Source organism: Gossypium hirsutum, chromosome D06 (assembly GCF_007990345.1).
Source record: "Gossypium hirsutum isolate 1008001.06 chromosome D06, Gossypium_hirsutum_v2.1, whole genome shotgun sequence".
Taxonomy (NCBI): Eukaryota; Viridiplantae; Streptophyta; class Magnoliopsida; order Malvales; family Malvaceae; genus Gossypium; species Gossypium hirsutum.
In genome coordinates, this window is record NC_053442.1 from 31,141,445 (window position 1) to 31,147,683 (window position 6,239).

Genomic DNA, 6,239 nt, shown 5'->3' on the forward strand with positions numbered 1-6,239 from the left:
AAATAAAATCAAAACAAGATATCATCTTTTAGTTTCTTCTTCAACCGATTGTAACTTGGAGAAACCATAGCTAGGTTCGGCCAAGCTTGCAAGCTCAATTGATGAAGAAAATCCACGTACGAAATTAGAGCGGGGAAAAGATAAAGTGTTGGACTGAACGATAAATTTTCGACGTATGAGTTCAAGGTAAGTTTGTATGTTAATAAGCTTTAAATTATATATGTGTTTAAATGCTTAATTGATATAATTGAACAATACGATACTACGAAAATTCTTGACGAGATATCGATAATCGTAAGGATCCCTGTTGAACCTTAGTAATAGATAGGATAAAAATGACATGTCATTAGGGGTTACCGTGTTTTGGGTGCTAGTCTCATATGTCCTACCAGTGGCTAAGTTTTCGGCATGTGTTGCGATTACTTGACAACTTATGTGAGCAACACCATGTAGCTACATTTTGACCGTCAGCTTGTGTGAGCAGACCCGGTGATGGCTCGAGAGTGAGCATCTAAATGAGATATGAGATGGAGGTGGTTTCAACCATGTATTGGCACTTAGTGTGCAAGATACCCGAGTATCCAATATTATTCCAAATGGTTCAATGGGCACAGTGTTATTGAATCTATGAGATTTGTGATTTCATGTCTAACCTTGTGGATGAATATGTGTTAGGCTTGTGGATCAAATTGAGTTGCATTATGCTATGTTTAATCACTTAAATTATGATTAAATGGTAAGTTGAGTTTTATGTTATACAAACTTACTAAGTTTAATTGCTTACTCTGTTTAATTTTCTGTGTTTTATAATGATTCGGAAGCTCACTCAGTTTGGAAGTTGTCAGACATTGCATCACACTATCAAATTCTTATCTTGGTACTTTTGGACTTTATGTTTTTGGTTAAACGACACGTATAGGTGTTTTGGCTAATGTAGCCTATATGTTTGGTCTTGTAATTAGCCATTTGATTTGGCTTATTTTGGTCTACTTGATTATGTAAATATGTGTAATTGGCCTTATGTTATGTGTTGTCATATTGCTATGTGAATGCCTTGTTGTAAATTGGTATTGTGAGTACCAAATGGTTGAAATTGAGATATGATATGCATGCTATGTTATAGGCAAGATAATGTATATATGTACTTGACCATTTAGGTAGCTTTTGGAGGTGATATTTGTATATTTTTAAATAGTCAATTATGATGCGTATTAGGAATATGGTTGTGGGTAATGATATTGCATGATTTAGGGTTGATTTTGGTTTGTTTGAATGCCTATCGATGATATGGTTATATGTTATTTGATGTGAGTATGTTGAGGCAACTTTTGGATGAGAAATATGGCTTGAAACATAGCCTCTTTTTTCCACATGGGCAGGGACACAAGCGTGTGTCTCAACCGTGTGTGACACACGGTGAGGAGACATGGTCGTGTGTCCCCTGTAACTTCTAAAGCAAGCATTTAGGTAACCTCACATGGCCTAGCACACGGGAGCGTGGCTTGGCCTTGTGGCACAAGTCAATATACCCTCTAGTTTTCACACTGCCAAGCACACGGGCGTGTGGTTGGTCGTGTGACCCAAGTCAGTGAGTTACACAGGGTCAGACACGGACTGGGACACGGCCATGTGATCCCATTTCAAATGCCCACACAGCCTGAGACATGGGCATGTCACTTAGCCGTGTGAGACACACGGGCATGTGTGCACTACACTTTGAAAATTTTTAATGTTTTCCCAAAAATTCCTTGAGTTCATGATTTAGTCCTGATTTGTTTCAGTGTGTGTTTTGGGTCTCGAGGGTTCGTCTTAGGGACAATGTGATTGAATTTGAGTGACTTTTGTTTGGGAATAAGAAATGAACATGAAATGTATGATTGTTTAAGTGATAAGTCAGGTAATGCTCCGTAACCCTATTCTAGCGACGAATAAGGATTAGGAGATTTACATTTATTGGTATTAGAGCTACAATTTAGTCGATTCTTGGGATAACGTAGCGTGCTTGAGTCTAGCTATACATGCAATATTTAACCTGTGATAGTGTGATATCTCCTAACAATTTTTAAATCATGTTTTCTTATAGTAATAGGTTCCTATCGAGCAGACTCCGATGATGTAGAAAGTAATGTGCCAGCCTTCATTCACGGAGCAGTGCTGTCTGGTTCGAGACCCATATTTAAGGGTCATGGAGGAGATGCCAAGAAAGCTTTCTTCCAAATTATAAATGAGTGGTTCTCTGAGTTTGTCCGAACAAATATGGCTTCTCAGCAACCTCTACCCCCACCTTTTCCACAACCGGTTCCCATAGCTCCTTAAGGTTTGGAACCGTTGCACATGAGTAAGCCACATGTTGATAAAATTCAGAAATATAGGGCCGAAGAGTTTAGAGCTACAGTTGATGATGACCCTGAAAGAGCCAAGTTTTGGCTTGAGAATACGATTCAATTTTTTGATGAATTGTCTTGTACACCAACGGAATGTGTTAAATGCGCCATATCTCTTCTGAAAGATGCTGCATACCAGTGGTGGAGCACTTTAATTTCTGTGGTACCTAGAGAAAGGATCACATAGGAGTTCTTTCAAACAGAGTTCAGAAAGAAGTATATAAGTCATCGATTTCTTGATCAAAAGCGCAAGGAATTTTTAAAGTTGAAACAGGGTCAGATTACCATAGCCGAGTATGAAAGAGAATTCATTAGACTGAACAAGTATGCCCGAGAGTGCATTCCAACTGAAGAGATTATGTGCAAATGTTTCGAAGATGAGTTGAATGAGGACACCAAACTTTTAGTCAGAATTCTGGAACTGAAAGAATTTGTTATTTTGGTTGATAGAGCACATAAAGCCGAGAGCTTAGTAAAGAAAAGAGGAAAACTGATTCTGAGGCTAGAGATTTAATAAAGAGGGTAATCGGTATATCATATCATTCATCGTCAAAGAAATCGAAGGATTTCCATAATCGTTCTACCACTAAGTGGGATATTCTAGAAGGGATCGTGGTAAGCAACACACAAGTACAAAAGCTCAAGCCACTTCTGTAGCGAGTGTAGGTAGTGTCAAGGCAAAAAACCGGAGTGTCAAAAATGTGGAAGATGGCATTTTGGAGATTGTTGGATGAGTAATAAAGCCTGTTTCAGATGTGGCTCGCAAGAGCATTTTACTCGTGATTGTCCTGAGTTACTTGAGAAAGACAAACTTCCGACTACCAGGCCGAGTAATACAGATGCTAGAGGGAGACCACCTCAAAATACTAGAAATGTGAAAAGTAGCAAAGGAGCAACAAAGGATTCTGCTGTGAGATCCGAGGCTCGAGCACCAACCAAAGCTTATGCAATTCATGCTCGTGAGGATGCATTGGCACTAGATGTTATCACCGGTACTTTTTCTCTCTATAAAACTGACATAATCGCTTTGATTGATCTTGGATCGACCCATTCATATGTCTATACAAATTTAGTATCTACTAAGAGTTTACCTGTTGAATCCACTGAATTTGTGGTTAAGGTATCGAACCGTTTATGCTAGTATGTCGTAGTTGATAAAGTTTGCAAGAATTGTCCTTTGATGATTGGGGTTACTTTTTTTGGCTGATTTGATGCTTTTATTGTTTGATGAATTTGATGTGATCTTGGGTATGGATTGGTTGACTCTGTATGATGCTATTGTAAATTGTAGACGAAAGATTATTGAGTTGAAATGTCAGAATAGTAAAATTCTTTGTATTGAATCTGATGATTCGAGTGGACTGCCTATTGTGATATCGGCTATGCTTATTTTCTATAAGTGGTATCGATACCACCTGGAAAATCGATACCAAATCGACATTCTATTTCTCGTCTAAAATCAAAAGAGAGAAAGATATCAGTACAATTGAAAAAGTAACAATAAAAATACCACGAGTACCGATACTTGTGATAAGGTATCGATACCAAATTACCAAACTGACTTCCTGCACATCGAAAACCATAGAGGTATCGTTTTTACAACACGAATATCGATACCCCTGTTTCAAACCAAAAAAATACCACATTTTTAGACATACAAGTCATTCCAACTTGTACCAATTCATCATGCTATCATATCATCATCAAATAAACATCAAAACAACTGTAGTAATAGTCTCAAACATCAAAACTAAGTCCGAGAAAAAATCAACGTAATATGAAACAAATCTCATAAACTTAGAAACAAATAATCTATGAAAGCATCCAAAACATCATGGTAAATACCAATAAAAGTCTACTGCACTGCTATATTCCCAAAACATAAACAAATAACAATAACACCATTGAAATCACAGGAATGGGCTTGCTTGCACCACCCTTTGGAACCACACTGCTCACACTGGCACTTAACTACTCTACAACGGTTTTAGGAAATGAGTGGTGAGCTTAACAAGCTCAATGAATGCTCAGAATAATTGCAATCTACACACAATATCAAAGGTTAAATAGGAGTATACTACAGCACGTTCACAACCACATTCTATTCAAGTCAAAAAATCATATTCACGTTTCATTAAATCATAAAACTAACATATACTCTTACATACAATTACACTCAACTTGCTTATATATAATTCATTTAACAACAATTCATCAAGACTAAACAACGTATACATGCTATATTAACCCACAAGCCTAGCTGATATATTCACATGCATTCACAAGTTAAATGGAAACGATCCAAACCACAATTACATACCTAATTTATTATAAGAACATACTAACATTTTCATGAAGCTTAAATCGACTCATTTAGCATATTATTCACATGTTTTTACATCCATCTCACATCGTATTATTTCAACGTATAAGGTTACATTTAAATGCTAATTTGCATAGTAGCCACATACTCATTTAGGCATACATCACAGTACACATATATACTTTTTAAAATAATTTGACACTTGTGGCTATGAAACATAAAAGCAGACTCTATCACCACACATTGAACACTCAGATCAACAACACACCAAATGATTCATAGAGTCGAACATATCCCAAAACTGAAGCATAAAGCTAACAGTCTTCAACACACCAAACATGTCCCGTTGAATAGAGCTTAGCTTACATTCCCTTGTCTCTCAAATATGTCCTAGGGACTCAATGCCCAAATCACAAAACACATATAGGTGAGTACTCACAATGTTATGGCATGCCAACTCTTTCCAACGGTCTCATAAGGCCACAAGGCCAAAATATCCACAATTGCACAATTTTAATTATTGATTTAATGCACATCATCTCTGTTCATATTCATCAATTCACACCACAAATTTGTATACAATGCATGCTTATTGATTTCACATTTAATTGAACTTAAAGTGCCACAATAATGCTCATTGAGCCATCACATATCCAACCACATATGAGTACATTAAAATCACTTTATCACATACATAACTTGTTACATTAGCATTACATTCCATAATTCAACACATACGTACTTACCAATTTTTGCACACTTTCACTGCACATTTATATTGCTAACACAACATCATCACTATTGTTCGGCATACTTAATATGCCCACAACACAATACAATTCACAATAGTCATCACACATGGCTCGTATCACAATATCGCATTATAATAATCATTCCATAAATATTCTCATTGTAGACACCCTTTTTTGTCTGAGCCTAATTGGAGGCACATTTAAATTTTTATTCTCTCTTGGGCCGTTCGAAGCCCTCCTGATTTTGGTCAATTTGAGACCTTTTTTTTATTTTATTTTTTATTTCCTTTTTGGGCCTATCAAGGGCCCAAATTATTATTATTATCATCACTACTACTACTATTATTAAATATTATTATTATTTTATTATCATTATCATTTTTTTACAAATAAACAATATTAAAAAGTATATATATATAGATGAAATGAAAAAAAGGAGGAGGCTTTCCATATTTTGTTCTTAAGGAAAAAAAGGTAAAAAAAGAAAACAACAAGCATTCTATTTCTGTTTTTTTTTGTCAAATACATATCTTGAGAGATCGTGTTTGGGCTCCGATGAAGGGGACGTTACCGGAACGTCTGTCCTCCGCCCTTAAGAGCCCCCAAAATCCCATTTTTTCTCTCCCCCTTTTTAAAATAAATGTTTTCTTTTCTTTTCTTTTCTTTTTAAAAAGCTTGATCTTGGAAAAAGTTTTGATTTTTTTTAAAAAAAAGAGAAAGTTTAGATTTAAAAAAATAAAAATATGGTTTTTTAGTCATTTTAAAGGAAAGTTAAAATTT